The 16,567-nt window shown below is 42.4% G+C and overlaps 1 protein-coding gene across 2 annotated transcripts in view; it reads left to right on the forward strand.

Annotated features, from left to right (window-relative positions):
* The window catches only part of DOCK3 (dedicator of cytokinesis 3), a 698,449-nt gene that overhangs the window by 266,494 nt on the left and 415,388 nt on the right, over positions 1-16,567 (forward strand). The gene's annotated exons all lie outside the window — the stretch shown is intronic.

The raw sequence follows: 16,567 nt of genomic DNA on the forward strand, positions 1-16,567 counted from the left end.
AGCAGTGGTGGCAGGAATGGCTGCTGCAGCAGCAGTGGAGCAGGAATGGCGGTGGTGAGACCCCTGTGCCTCGTGTCCCTGAGGCAGCCAACTGTGTCAGCCCCAGACCCGGAGTCTCCACCACTCCAGACCCTGGCCCTGTGTTGCTGCTCTCACCTGCTGCTGCTGCTGAGAGGGTACAGGGAGGAGGTGGAGCTGGGCCTGGGGAGTGCTAGGCTCCATGGAGGCAGCATGAACCAGGGACAGGCAGGAGCTCCACCTGAGCCCACCACCCTAGGGATCACTACGATGGGGCTGGGCTGAGCTGCCTGCCAGTGGAGGAGCAGTGCGGTCAGGCACAGGGGTGGGCAGAGAGGGGACCAGCGAGGCGACCTGGAGCTCCTGCCCCAGGCTGCAAGGAGACCCAGCCAGGGCTGCCTGCATGCTCCACTGAGTGGGAGTGAGCGGGAGTGAGCGGGAGCCCCACCCTCCCAGGTGCAGGACCTGGGCATCTCCGCACTCTTGGGCACCTGGGAAGACCGCCCATTCCTCAAAAAGCTCAAGGGTTTTTACTCTCGCTGCCTGGCCTCTCCCTGCCCCCAGTATCCGCTCAGATCTTGGAGCAGGGTTCGGGCCAAGCCCAGGCACTGTCACAGCCCAGCCAGGTGTGTGCATGCTTGAGGCAATGCCGACATACCAGACCTCTGCTGCCTCAGCCCCCTCTGGACTTTGGGTGCCCTTCTGAACTTTGGGTGCACAGAGGGTAGGGAAGCTGAGGTGGGGCTGAGGGTGGCTGTGATGCTGGCCTGCAGGTGCCCCTTGGTGCAAGCAGTCTCAGTGCCATGATGACAGGAGGAGGCAGACAGGCTCCTGGGTGGAAGGGGGTGGGTCCCCGATGAGGCCCCACCTTCTGGCTATGGAGGACCTGAAGGCTGCGGGCTGGGCTGCTAGTCGAGGAACTTGTGGTACCTTTTCTGGGCACACCCATGGCTGCACGTGGACCAATCATACACATTTCCTTTCCTCTGTGGCCTGTAAAAGCCCAGGCTCAGCCAGAGCTGGACAGACGATGGGATGACCAGTTGCAGAGAGGAGCTACCATATCTGCTGATAACTGAACACTTTTTGGGATGACCAGCTGCAGAGAGGAGCTACCCTTTCTGCTGAAAGCTGAACACTAGTCAGGATAGCCTGCCTAGCAGAGAGAAGCTACCTACCCTCTCTGTTAGGAGCTGAACACTCATTGGGACACCCTTGCTGCAGAGAGCAGCTGCCCACTGTGAGTCTCATCTGAGCTGTTCTATTGCCCAATAAAGATTCCCTTCGTCTTGCTCACCCTCCACTTGCCTGCATATCTCGTTCTTCCTGGTCACAGAACAAGAAGCCAGGACCCGCCAGTTGGTGAGGCTAAAAGAGCTATAACACAAACAGGGCTGAAACATGCTCCTTGCTTGCCATGTTGCAGGTGAAGAGAAGAGCTGCGGCCCTTTGGGGAGCTCAGTCCTGGGCTATGACTCAGACCAGGTGTTGGGGTCCGCGTGTTTCCTAAACAAAGGAATGAACACACAAGACAACACAGGACAAGACATACATGGCGGCCGCCCCGAACGGCACACACTGCTTTATTTTATCCAGCCGTTTGTGGAATGTTGCCAAGTCATGAGACGTGTTGCTTCTCTGACCTTTCCTTGACTCGCAAGATCAGTAAAACACTGACCAGTTCCCAGAGCCCACTGTTTACAGCTGGCTCCTTTATCCTTCTTGTTTGCAGAGAAGGAATGTCCTGCTTTGTTTGCAAGAGCAGGGCTTATCGGGAACTTCTCGTTTGTGAGCACACAGTCCTCTACACCAGCACTATGACTCTCTCTTTGGGGCCCTCCTGTTCCTGGTGTCTCCAAGCTTCCTGTTGCCACTCTGTTCCCCGGTGCCAGCTGTGGAAGCTGCTTGCAGTGCACCTGGTCTAGCCGCAGCCTCATGGAGAGCTGGCACCTGAAGCTGCCTGCCCGCTGCAGCAGCCAGTATGTCTGACTGCACAGTTGCCAGACCCCACACTTGTTCACACACCCCTTGCCACTCTATGCCTTACTTGCCCTTGGCAGGTGTGGGATCCCGACCAGTTGCATGAGCCTAGTGCAGCCTGCCAGGCTGAGTGGCAGAACAAACCCAGTGGACCCAAGAAAAACAAGCAAAGGTGCCACTGGCCACAAAGGTTTCCAGTCGGAAAAGCGGCACCCCAAAGATCCTGTAACAGTAACATTTGAGTTCTTTCTCATTTGTTTGCTTGCTCTACCAGTGAATTTTATACTTTTATGTGTTTTCATGATGGCACATATCATCCTTCCACTTCTAGATGCAGGACTCTCCTAAGCTATTTCTGGTAGGGTCAGTGTAGTGGTGATGAGTTCCCTCAATTTTTGCTTGTCTGGTAGAGACTATTTCGCTTTCATTTTTGAAGGATAGCTTTGCTTCATATAGTACTTTTGGCTAGCACTTTTTTCTTTCTTCACTGTGCCATCCTCTTTTCTCCTGGCCTAAGGAGAAAAGGTTCTGCTGAGAATACCACTGTTAGTCTGATGGGGGTTTTCTTATATGTTACTTTATTCATTTCTCTTGCTATAAACTTCAGACCGAAAGGGACCCCTGAATGTCAGGTAAAAATAACCAAAACGGCACTTATTTGTATATATATAGTTGGCCCTCTGTATTCATGGGTTCTGTATCTGAGGAGTCGACTGACCACGGATTGAAAATGTTTGAACAACAACAAAATAAAAAATAAATAAAACATTACAGAAATTAAAAAATAATATAACAACTATTGACATAGCATTTACGTTTGTTACTAGATATTATAAGTAACCTAGAGATGATTGAAAGTACATGTGTGGATGTGGGTAAGTTGTGTGCAAATACTGTGCCATTTTATATAAGTGGGGAGTATCTATGGGTTTTCGTATTCAAGGGGGTTCTAGGGCCAGTTTTTCAGGGATACCAAGGGATGACTGTGTACCTGTGTAAATACACTTATGTTCACACATATGTATAAGTCTTAAATACACAAAATAGAATCACATTATATGTATTTTTATGAGACTTGCTTTTTTCACTTTTGTATTCCTGAATTGTCAGAATTTTAACAAGCAATCACCAAAAATTTTAAAACTGAATGTGTATTGACATATGGATGCATATTAGGTTTTTCTGTATTGGACATATGCTTTTAAATTTTGATTACTATTAAAAGCCTACAGTGAAAATATGTATACAAATTTTCTGCTGTATCCTCAGTTGTCCTTTTAAAGCAGATTTGTACAAGAGTAAGTTTTGCTTTTCAGCAACATTTTTTCATGAAAATGCCTATGGATATGTCATGTGAACTTAATTTTTTTCCTGTATCCTCACATTAAATATTAATATTTTTATTGTTTCTGTTTAATAGATTAAAAACTCCTCTGGTGATTTTAACGGACAGTTGCATGAGCAACATTGTAGAGACACTTTGTTCTGGTTGCATAGCTTTTAATCACTTTCAGTGGAATTCGAGAGTACGTATTTGTTTGTTGGACAGGCAGGTATTGGGCTTCCCATTTAAAATGACAACTCTGCTTCTAGTCAGTTCAAAAAATAAATATACTGAGCTCCTTTCATGATGTGCCAGGCATTGTGCTGGGCACCATAACATATGATTAAGACAGGTTATTGAACTCAAGAGACCTCTATTATGTCTTAGGTCAGCATTTTATTTTGATAGGTGTGAATGTATTTCCAGAACTATGGAGATAGTATTTTAAATTTGAATTTATTAATTAAATTAATTAAATTAATTTATTTAATAAACCAGGGATGTATTGTCTCTGTAAGATAGCCATGTGGCCCTCTTCTTAGATTTTTTTTTTAGCTAATCTATTTTAAATGTTTTAAAGATTTTATGTCAATATAGTAAATTTTTCTCCTAGGCATTCTACCTTGTGCTTATTTTTTTATTAAATATCTATTTACTTTATATGTTGTCATTCCCCAGTCTGCAAGTATTTGGACTTTGAACCTTTGAGTCACTATTTCTAGTACAACATTGATTTGATTCAGTTTCTATTATGTTTAATTAACATTTACTGAGAAGCTACCATGTGTCCAGATCCTCCCTTAGAACCCAGGAATACAAAGATAAATGACCTATGATTTTTATCCTAGAGTGTATAAAGAGTGATGGAAGAGGTAGATGAATAAGCCAATAAAATATTTTGCAAGTATATAGTTACAATCTAAAGTAAAACCCATATATATGCCTATTCTTTTCTCCTTATCACAAACCCCTTTAATGCTATCTAACAAGTTTGCCTGATAGCCTGTGACATACTTCTCCAAGAATGACAAATGTCAGTGAAGTTGACATTCATCTGTGAAGATTAGTTTGGCTACTATAAATGCTGTGTGTAGTATTCACATGTGACAAATTCACCCACATACTTACACACATCCCATACTGTATTCCTACCCAGTTACACAATGACATTTTCTTGGTACAGGATTTTTTGGGCCCATTCCCATCCTTACTAGAATAGCTTTGGAAATTTCAAAGTAAGCCCAATTACAATTTGCATTGCTTTTCCAAATGTTCCAAATAATCATATTCTTTTGGATTTTCTCTCTTAACATTATACTGAATCTTTTATTTCTGCCTCACACCTGGCATGTTTTATATTTTAAAATGTATATTTTATGTTGTATAAATATCTATGAGACAGATTAAACTATCTAGTATAAAAACAATATACTTTTACACAGAACTCTGTATTCCCTCAGTCTAAGCACAGGCTTGCTTTTTATAAGAAAAGATGTTAAAGATCCTAAAGTTGTTCATACTTTTCCTACAAATTAAATCTCTATGTATCATTTATGAAAGCAGCATGCTGCTATGATCTTAAGGTGCTGGAGCCTGGAAACCCATTGCCTAGCAACCACATACTAACTCTGTCCATTCTCCAGGCAACATTCTCCAATTTGTAGTCCATTTTGTCTTTCCTGGTATTTATGTTTTTCAGTCACAGTGATTTTAATGTTTTAACAAAGTATGTTTCTTATATTTTTGAGTACCTTCCCAAAGGGCCACATGACAAGGGATATGTGTGTTCTTAATTATTATTTCCTTATAGTCTCTTGATCACAATACTGGTTTTTTGCTGTTGAATACACATTGGTAGGATTGAAATGCTAGAATCTGTAAGAAGAGTTTCTTTTTTATATTGATTTAATATTTAGAAATTCTATTCATAGAGAATACATTCTAGGAATTTTTCCTTGACCTTTTACATTTTATTTTAATGTGTTAATAATGGTAGCTGGTAGTTAGTTACATTTTTAAATGACTGTGTATTGATCATTTGCCTGATCTTATTTAATCCTTAGAACAATCTTTATGAGTGAGATATAATTATGATTCCATTTTTAGAGGAGGATACTGAAGGACAAAAACATTACAACCTACCCTGGGTTACTTTTTATTACTTACTATTTGTGGTTTACAATACTAACTTAAAAAATTTGGTGGGGCAAGTGGCCAAGATGGCCCACCAGAAGCAGCTAGTATATGTGGCTCTCACAGAGAGGAATGGAAGGGACAAGTAAATAAAACACCTTCAACTGAAACATCCAGGTACTCACATTAGGACTAATCAAGGAAACAACTTGATGCATGGAGAACAAAGACAGGATAGTGGCCCACCAGGGAGCAACATGTAGCCAGGGGAACCTTCCCGGCCCAGGGAAGCGGTGAGTGAATGTGCAGCCCTGAGAAACTCACGCTTCTTGAGTGGATCTTTGCAACTCTTGGATCAGAAGATCTCCTTGTGAACGCACTCCGCCAGGGCCTTCAGTCTGACAGACAGAGCTATTTGGAGTCTCAGCAGAGCATTTGCTAAAGCATGCATGGAGACCTTGGAGCCCTAGATATTTGGGCTTTCTGGCAAAAGTAGCTGAAAAGTAGGAGTTTAGACCCCTGTATGTACCCTTAGGAAAGAGGCTGAATCCAGGGAGTTAAGCAGTGACAACCTGCAGGCCTCACGAGACCCACTGGCTTGGAATTCCACCCAGCCACTGGTAGCAGCATTGTACCTCCCTAAGAAGGAGTCCCTGAGGGGAGAGGGAGCTGTCGTCTTTGCTCTTTGGGCACCTTAGCCATTCCAGCCTTTGGGCTTTGGAGAGTGTGAACCCCCCTGGGGACAGAAGGGACCCCCCCCCCAGCACTGCACAACTGCTTTATTAAAACATTGCCACACTGCTGCTTTAAGCAGGCTCCAGATCCCACTCCTCACTGTGTCATAGCTCCCAATCAGGGCCTCCAGCCATCCCTGTTGGTGTTCTGTGGCTGACAGAAATTTGTAACCTTTGTGGGATGGAGCTGCCAGGGGAGAGGCGGGCCACCATCCTTGCTGTTTGGGCTACTTAGCTGTTCCCACCATAGGGCTTCGGAGTGTCCAAAGTGATAGGGGGCTGAAGTGGATGCCCAGCACAGCACAGCTCCTTTACCAAAATGTGGCGAGACTGCTTTTTTAAGTGGGTCCCTAATCCCATTCCTCCTCCCTGGATGGAACCTCCCAACCAGGGTCTCCAGCCACCTGCAGATGTCTTTAGGCTGGCAACTGGCCCGTATCTCCCTGGGACAGACTGCCATCTTTGCTGTTTTGCAGCCATCACTTGTGACACCTCCAGGTACTGGAAAATCCAAAGTGACTAGGGACTGGAACAGGCCCCAAGCATACCGCAGCAGCCCTACAGAAAAGTGGCCAGATTGTTATGTGGGCACCCATTCCCATATATCCTCACTGGGCAGGTCCCCCAGGCCTGCACCTCCAGCCTCCCCCAGCCAGAGCTATCAAGCAAGTAGCAACTTGTCAACTCCCTGGACAGAGCCTCCAGGGGCAATAGAAAGCCTCTCTGGCACTGTTTCTGCAGTGGAACCGCCCTTGCCACCCTGGGACTAAAAAGGGAACAAAGACCCCTGCGTGCTTTATCCAAACCTCCTATAAGCTGCAGTTGACCCAAGAAGAGGCTGGTCTGTCTCGTGTGGGTCTCACACCCCCACCCAGTGCTTGTCACCAGACAGGAAACCCCTGGCTTGGGCCCACAGCACAGACCCTCCATCCTGGGCTGATTGCACTGAGTAATTGCTGACCTGCATCTCTCTGGGGTGAAGCTCCCGGGAGACACGCAAATGACCTTTGGGCAAATCTACATCTAAGATCCCTTCCTCTGCTGCCTCCAAGTTGGAGGAGGCATAACATAAACACTGAGATTGCCCCAGAGCTACAGTGGGCAGCCCAGGAATGCCAAGTCACGGTGTACAGCTAGCAGTCAAGGGGGGGAGGAACCCACATTTTCACAGCATTGAGAGGGAACATGGCTGCAACCATGAGGAAACACAGGGGAGCCACACAACGAAGGAAGCATCTACCAACTGACCAATAAACCTAAGTGCCACCACTAGCTGGATCACATCCCGAAGCTTCAACACAAAATATCTCTCTTACGTACCCACCTCTGAAACCAGAAAGAAGTCAACTTCAAATAAAACCCCTGCACAGCACCTCAGCTCAGTGAAAACATCCAGAAAAGTCTATTGACTGTACTCAATCTACACTGTAGTTAAAGGAACACCCACATGCAGAGATGAGAAAGAACCAATGTAAGAACTCTGATAACTCAAATGGCCACAGTGTCATATGTCTTCCAGATGACCACACCAGTTCTCCAACAAGAGTTCTTGACCAGGCTGAACCAACTGTAATGACAGAATTAGAATCCGAATATGGAGAGGAACAAAGATAATTGAGAGTCAGGAGGATGGCAAAACCCAATCCAAGGAAAAGAAGAATCACAATAAAGTGATACAGGAGCTGAAAAACAAAATAGCAGATATAAAAAAGAACCTAATGGGTTTGACAGAGCTGAATAACACAGTATAAGAATTTCACAGTGCAATCACAAGTATTAACAGCAGAATGAACCAAGCTGAGGAAAAAATCTTGGAATTTGAAGACCAGTTCTCTGAAATAAGACAGTCAGAGAAAAATTAAGAGAAAAGACTAAACGTGAATGAACAAAACCCCCTGAAAAGTATGAAATTATGTAAAAAGGCCAAATCTATGAATCATTGGCATCCCTGAAAGGCAGGGGGAGAAAGCAAAAACGACTTGGAAAATGTGTTTCAGGATATCATCCATGAAAACTTCCCCAACCTTGCTAGAGTGGCCAACAGTCAAATTCAGGAAATACAGAGAACTCCTGCAAGTTTCTACATAAGATCATACCCAAGACACATCACATAACTGTCAGATGTTCTAAGGCTGAAATGTAAGAAAGACCATTAAAGGAAGCTAGAGAGAAAGGGCAGGTCCACCTACAAAGGGAACTCCATCAGGCTAACAGCAGACCTCTCAGCTGAAACCCTACAAGCCAGAAGAGACTGGGGGCCTTATTCAACATTCTTAAAGAAAAAATTCTTCAACTAAGAATTTTATATCTAACTGTATTAGGGTTCTATACAGGGACAAAACTAATAGGATAGATGTATGTATAAAAGGGAGTTTATTAAGGAGTATTAACTCACATGATCACAAGGTCCCACAGTAGATTGTCTGCAGGCTGAGGAGCAAGGAAGCCAGTCTGAGTCCCAAAGCTGAAGAACCTGGATTCCGATGTTCAAGGGCAGGAAGCATCCAGCATGGTAGAATGATGTAGGCTGGGAGGGTAAGTCTAATGTTTCCATGTCCTTCTGTCTGCTTTTTATTCTGGCTGTGCTGACAGCTGATTAGATGGTGCCCACCCAGATTGAGGGTGGTTCTGCCTCTCCCAGTCCACTGACTCAAATGTTAATCTCCTTTGGCAGCACCCTCACAGACACACCCAGGAACAATACTTTGCATCCTTCAATCCAATCAAGTTCACACTCAGTATTATACCACTATACCAGCCTAACTAAGCTTCCTAAGTGAAGGATAAATAAGATCCTTTTCAGATAAGCAAACATTGAGGATATTCATTGCTACCAGACCTGCCTTACAAGAGATCTTGAAAGGAGTACTAAATGTAGAAAGAAAAGACTGCTACTAGCTAATACAAAAACATACAGACCAGTGTCATTGTAAAGGACCACACAAACAAGCCAATATAATAACCAGCTAACAGCACAGTGACAGGATCAAATCCACACATACCAATACTAACCTTGAATGTAAACAGACTAAATCCCCCACTTAAAAGGCAGAGTGGCAAGCTGGATAAAAAAGCAAGACCCAATCGTATGCTGTCTTCAGAAGACCCATCTCAAACATAATGACACTCATAGGCTCAAAATAAAGGGATAGAGGAAAATTCACCAAGCAAATAGAAAACAAAAAGCAGGTGGTGTGATTATTAATTTCAGATAAAACATTTCAAAACAACAAAGATTTAAAAAGTAGCCGGGCGCGGTGGCTCAAGCCTGTAATCCCAGCACTTTGGGAGGCCAAGACGGGCGGATCACGAGGTCAGGAGATCGAGACCATCCTGGCTAACACGGTGAAACCCCGTCTCTACTAAAAAATACAAAAAACTAGCCGGGCGAGGTGGCGGGCGCTTGTAGTCCCAGCTACTCGGGAGGCTGAGGCAGGAGAATGGCGTAAACCCGGGAGGCGGAGCTTGCAGTGAGCTGAGGTCCGGCCACTGCACTCCAGCCTGGGTGACAGAGCGAGACTCCGTCTCAAAAAAAAAAAAAAAAAAAAAAAAAAAAAAAAAAAAAAAAAGTAAAGGGCTTTGTATCATCATAAAGGGTTCAATTCAATAAGACTTAATTTTCTTCAATATATATACACCCAGCATAGGAGCACCTGGATTCATAAAGCAAGCTATTTGAGACCTACAAAGAGATACACAGTTTTACACAATAGTAGTGAGAGACTTCAACACTCCACTGACAGTATTAGGTCACTGAAGCAGAAAATTAACAAAGGTATTCAAGACCTAAACTCTACATTGGACCAATTGCATCTGATACACCTTTACAAAACTCTCCAGCAAAAAAACAGCAGAATATACATTCTTCTTATCGCCACATGACACGTACTGTACAATCCACCACATAATTGGACGTAAAATAATCCTCAACCAATATAAAGAACCAAAAGCATACCAAATACACTCTTCAATCATAGTGCAATAAAAATAGAAGTCAAGACTATAAAAAATCACTCAAAACCATGCAATCAAATGGAAATTAAACAACATGCTCCTGAATAACTTTTGGGTAAATAATGAAATTAAGGCAGATATAAAGTAGTTTTTTTGAAAGTACTGAGAACACATAAACAACATACCAGAATCTCTGGGACACAGCTAAGGCAGTGTTAAGAGGGAAACTCACAGCACTAAATTCCCACATCAAAAAGTTAGAAAGATCCCAAATTAACAACATAACTTCACAGCTGAAAGAATTAGAGAAGCAAGAATAAATCAACCTCAAAGCTAGCAGATGAGAAATAACAAAAATCAGAACTGAACCGAAGGAAATCGAGATGTGAAAAAACAATTCAAAAGATCAACGAATCCAGGAGTTTCGTTTAGTTTTGTTTTGAGATGGAGTCTCTCTTTGTCACCCAGGCTGGAGTGAAGTGGCATGATCTCAGCTCACTGCAACCTCCATCTCCCAGGTTCCAGCGATTCTCCTGCCTTAGCCTCCTGAGTAGCTGGGACTACAGGCACGTATCACCATGCCTGGCTAATTTTCTTTTCACCGTGTTGGCTAGGCTGGTCTTGAACTCCTGACCTCAGGTGATCCACATGCCTCGGCCTCCCAAAGTGCTGGGATCACAGACGTGAGCCATCGCGCCCAGCCCAGGAGTTTTTTTTTTTTTTTTTTTTTTTTAAATAATAGAATAAGTCACTGGCTAGAGATAGACTGATTAAGAAAAGAGAATATTCAGATAAACGCAGTTAGGAATGAAGAAGGGAATGTTACTACTACTCCACAGAAATAGAAACAACCATTGGAAACTACTACGGACACTTCTGTGCACACAAACTAGAAAACCTAAAAGAGATGGACAAATTCCACATGCATCCTTTTAAGACCGAGCCAGGAAGAAATTGATTCCCTGAACACACAAATAACGAGCTCCAAAACTGAATCAGTAATATTAGCCTACCGATCAAAAAAAGCTCTGGACCTGATGGATTCACAGCCTAAAAACCTAAAATTGTATTCTTTTTTTGTACTATGCCAGTGATGTGTTAAGTACATTGGGCATCAAATTTACACAAAAGCCATTAATGATTACACCCTTTAGGGACATCCCTCTTTAGCAACAGACCATCTCCTCAATCCCTTGGGGTAATTAATATGAGAGGACAGTTTACTTCTAGTTCTCCTATCTCTGGATTGTAGCCATTGAGGCTCTAGTTGAATATGATGGGACCTCCTATTAGACTCTCCACTTGAGTGAGCTTTCCTATCTGTCCCCTTGGCTAAAAGAGCTGTCAAAACTGTGGTTTTGCTTGGATTAGCAATTGCCCTTGGGGAAAAAGCAGTTTTGGTTACTTGGCTTCTTTTTCTGGGTTTTTGCCTTTTTTCAAAATTTGGCTTAATAATTCCTTGCCATCCTGCTAGCTCTTTGATACTTTTCAGAAGCTGAATTTTTATAATATTTTATCCAGTAATTTTAGGTAATTTCAGCAAGGAGATATAAATAGCTTAGCCTGGAATGACTGGAAATAGAAATCTTCTTAATTAACATCTCTTTCAGATTGTCTCAAGGCAACTCAGCCTTGGACTTTCAAAACAAGAAAATTCTATCCTCCTCTGCACCCCCAGCATGGTCTTTTCCCAGTGTTTATCAGTTTATTGTGCACATGAAAAATCCATATGAACTCACTATCTGGTTCTCTATAGTTTTACTAAATATTTCTTTAATGGCTTTACTTCCATTGCTTTCATTCTGATCTGTCATTACTCACCAGTACAACAGTAGTAGAATCTACACCTCCATTTTTAGGCTCCTGTAGTCTGTTCTAGGGATTGTAGCCAAAATTACCTTTTTAAAATTCAGATTTGATCATGCCATTGCACTGCTTAAAGTCCTTTAATGACTTCCTGTGATATGGAGAGCAAAGACCCAAATTACTACTATTGTTGATCAGGCTCTGCTCTGTCTGCTCTGTGCTGCCTCCCAGCCACAAGGCCTTGGAGGTAAAACTGTCTAATACAGGTCTGGAAAAGGCTATTGGTCCTAAGTTATAAAGTTTCTTTTTTTTTTTTTTTATGGCAGTGAGGAGTCTGCAGGGAACCACAAGAAAAGAGTTAAAGCAGTAGAAAGATATTTCTGCCTCTGTAGCATTGATACTGGACTGAGTGGCAGGACTGAGGGACCTGTGAAGATGACAAGTAGTGAGAGCCTGGTCCAGGAGGATGGCAGAGGTTTCATACAGAAATGCTTTTTGGGATAGAATTAGTGAGAGTCAGCAACTTACTGCATGTGATTGGTAAGGGAAAAAGAGAAGTCAAAATTATAAAGTATTTCACATGTAAATTTATCAAGCAATTACAATGTTTTGGACACCATTTTAAACATTTTACTATATTCTCTTTTACTTCTCACAGTCATCCTGTGAGATAAGTATTATTAATATCTTCAGCTTTTCAGTAAAGGAGACTCTGACATAGAGATATTAAGTACCTTACCCATTCACAGCTATAGAGTGATGGCAGTAAGATTTCAAACGTAGTGTGATGTCAAAGTTGTGCTGTTTCTAACTCAAAAAAGCCAGTGGACATCAGTTGTGTTAGCTAAGATGTAACACCTAAGAATGGGAAAGATTTTGAAGAACAAGTATGTATATGTCAAAAGATGGGGATGAAAGTGGGAAAACAAAAGATGACTTTATTTCTGGATATCCAGGTGAAGATATCTGTAAACAGTTGGCCATATGGTTGTAGATTTCCAAAGGCAGAGTAGGATTGCAGAGTGAGGTTATGCAATTGTTTGTCAGCGATGTTTAGAGACATAGAAGGGCCCAAGATTCCCCAGGGAGAAAGTGTGACTTTAGAGGCCTGATGTGAGAGTTCAATTAGATAAGGTATATAAAGAGCACATAGCACAGTGCCTGGAACACTCTAAGAGATCAGTAAATGTTACCTGTTATCATCATTATTGTATACCATTAAAAGACAGTAAGGATGAGAACTCAGATTTCTTATAATTTTGCTAAACATGTATAGCATGATTTTCTTAATGAATTATGTTGGTATGCTAGGTATGTCATGAAAGAGCAGGCATTCTATAGGAGATAAATAACTCAGTGTTTATCTCAATGTTCATATTTCTAAATGAAAAGCATTTGAATTCTCATCTTTAGTATTATTTTAATACAGTGTTTTTATATTTATATGTACTACTGTTACTTTCACATGTTCTTTTATCTTTTCAATAGAAAAATGTTCTTCTAGTGATTACATTCATTTGGAAAAGTCAACTGATTTAAACTTTTACATCTATAATAAAAAGCCTAAATTACAACTATCTGGCAAAAGGTTGCCAGCTGTTAGTTTCTGTTTAAACAGACTAGGTATGGAGTGTTTTTTAGCAGTTTAATCAGTGCCACCTACAAAGTCTGTTTAATATTTAATGAAGAGGCATAGTCCTTAGCAATAAGTCTCTGAGATGTTGATGTGTGCAGCAAAAAAGACCTTGCGAACAGCCATTATTTGTTGAGCTCATACTCCTTTAAGGTCTCAGTTGGGCAGTTGGAGAAAGAGGAAGAATGGAGTGTGGAGAATGCACATATAAAATATGGTCCCAGACCTTCAAGTGCTTACAGACTTTGCAGAGGAAGAAAGGTTCACACACGAGAGGTGATATAGGGCAATAAAAGATTCTCTCTATTCCCTAACAAGTAGTAGAGATAGTGAGTATTACAGGCCTTCTTGAAAGTTTGAGATTGGTGAGAACAGTTCAGGAGGCGTGGAAGAGAAATTATATCTATAAGATTGAAATATTGAAAGAAAGTAGGGGCATAATGGGAAGAAGGGTGTTTCAACCTAGAGAGACTGGGCAGGGTCTCAGAATGTCAGGCATTGGTCCTGTAGAATAGGACCCACATGGTGCGTCAGTTTATTTAGCCACTTACTCTGTCATCAGGTATTGTTGATCTCCTTTTTGGCTGGGGCGGAGGGGACTGAGTCTTGCTTTGTCACCCAGGCTGGGGTACAGTGCTGTGATCTCGGCTCACTGTAGCCTCCACCTCCCAAGTTCAAACAATTCTCCTGCCTCAGCCTCCCGAGCACCACACCCAGCTGATTTTTGTAATTTTAGTAGAGACGGGGTTTCACCATGTTGGCCAGGCTGGTCTCGAACTCCTGACCTCAGGTGATCCGCCCACCTCGGCCCACCAAAGTGGTGTGAGTACAGGTGTGAGCCACTGCACCCGGCCGTGTTATTGATCTCTTATTTGCAAGACTGTATGCAGGATTTTTTTTCTTAACTTTTTGTTGTTTTTTTTTGACAGAGTCTCTCTCTGTCGCCCAGGCTGGAGTGCAGTGGCACTATCTCGGCTCACTGCAAGCTCCGCCTCCTGGTTTCATGCCATTCTCCTGCCTCAGCCTCCTGAGTAGCTGGGACTACAGGCACCTGCCACCATGCCCAGCTAATTTTTTGTATTTTTAGTAGAGACGGGCTTTCACTGTATTAGCCAGGATGGTCTCGATCTCCTGACCTCGTGATCTGCCTGCCTTGGCCTCCCAAAGTGCTGAGATTACAGGTGTGAGCCACTGTGCCTGGCCTTTTCTTAACTATTTGTAATTTATTTTCCTTCTTCTCTACATATATAACAATAAACCCCATTATTTCTATCTCCATAATATACCTTGACTTTCAATTTCTTTCTCTTTACTACTTTTCTTACTGATTTGATTCTTAGGGGGGAAAACTGTGTAACCACTAGCCTAAATGAAAAAAGAGAAGAAAAGAGGAAATGGGTAGTGCATGGCATTTTAATTTCCCCTTTCCTTTTATTCTTTCTATACAACAGGAGCCACAAACTTTTAAAAATGCATATGGGACCATTGTGTCTCTTCAGTGGTCAGCCTTGCAGTGGTTCTGATTGTATTTAGAATAAGAGCCAATCCCTGGCTCTGTCTCTGACTGCACCTCTTTTCTTTTTGCCCATTTGCTGAGGTACTAACCTGTTTCCTACCTGTGATCTTTGCTCATGCTGCTTCTGCTATCTGGATTGTTCATCCCTGGCTCTTCATCTGAGAGGCTTTCCCCAGCAGTCCTATAGAAATAGGTCCCTGGTATTTGTTATGACAGTACTATGTAGATTACCTTCAGTGATCTTTTGTGTTTATAATTTAGCTATTACTGTTTTCCCTGCTAATCTGTAAATTCCATGAAAATGAGCACTGTTCTCTTTATCGCTGTGTACCCAGTGCCTAATAATGCACCCTATACATACAAATACATTTGTTTATTTACCTAATTAATTTTCTTTATTTTATTTTATTTTATTTTATTTTTTATTATACTTTAAGTTCTAGGGTACATGTGCATAACGTGCAGGTTTGTTACATATGTATACTTGTGCCTTGTTCGTGTGCTGCACCCATCAACTCGTCAGCACCCATCAACTCGTCATTTACATCAGGTATACCTCCCAATGCAATCCCTCCCCCCTCCCCCCTCACCGTGATAAGCCCCGGTGTGTGATATTCCCCTTCCCGGGTCCAAGTGATCTCATTGTTCAGTTCCCACCTATGAGTGAGAACATGCGGTGTTTGGTTTTCTGTTCTTGCGATAGTTTGCTGAGAATGATGGTTTCCAGCTGCATCCATGTCCCTACAAAGGACACAAACTCATCCTTTTTATGTCTGCATAGTATTCCATGGTGTATATGTGCCACATTTTCTTAGTCCAGTCTGTCACTGATGGACATTTGGGTTGATTCCAAGTCTTTGCTATTGTGAATAGTGCCGCAGTGAACATACGTGTGCATGTGTCTTTATAGCTGCATGATTTATAATCCTTTGGGTATATACCCAGTAATGGGATGGCTGGGTCATATGGTACATCTAGTTCTAGATCCTTGAGGAATCGCCATACTGTTTCCCATAATGGTTGAACTAGTTTACAGTCCCACCAACAGTGTAAAAGTGTTCCTATTTCTCCACATCCTCTCCAGCACCTGTTGTTTCCTGACTTTTTAATGATCGCCATTCTAACTGGTGTGAGATGGTATCTCATTGTGGTTTTGATTTGCATTTCTCTGATGGCCAGTGATGATGAGCATTTTTTCATGTGTCTGTTGGCTGTATGAATGTCCTCTTTTGAGAAGTGTCTGTTCATATCCTTTGCCCACTTTTTGATGGGGTTGTTTGTTTTTTTCTTGTAAATTTGTTTGAGTTCTTTGTAGGTTCTGGATATTAGCCCTTTGTCTGATGAGTAGATTGCAAAAATTTTCTCCCATTCTGTAGGTTGGCTGTTCACTCTGATGGTAGTTTATTTTGCTATGCAGAAGCTCTTTAGTTTAATGAGATCCCATTTGTCAATTTTGGCTTTTGTTGCCG

The sequence above is a fragment of the Macaca mulatta genome, chromosome 2 (genome assembly GCF_049350105.2).
Source record: "Macaca mulatta isolate MMU2019108-1 chromosome 2, T2T-MMU8v2.0, whole genome shotgun sequence".
NCBI classification, from domain to species: Eukaryota; Metazoa; Chordata; class Mammalia; order Primates; family Cercopithecidae; genus Macaca; species Macaca mulatta.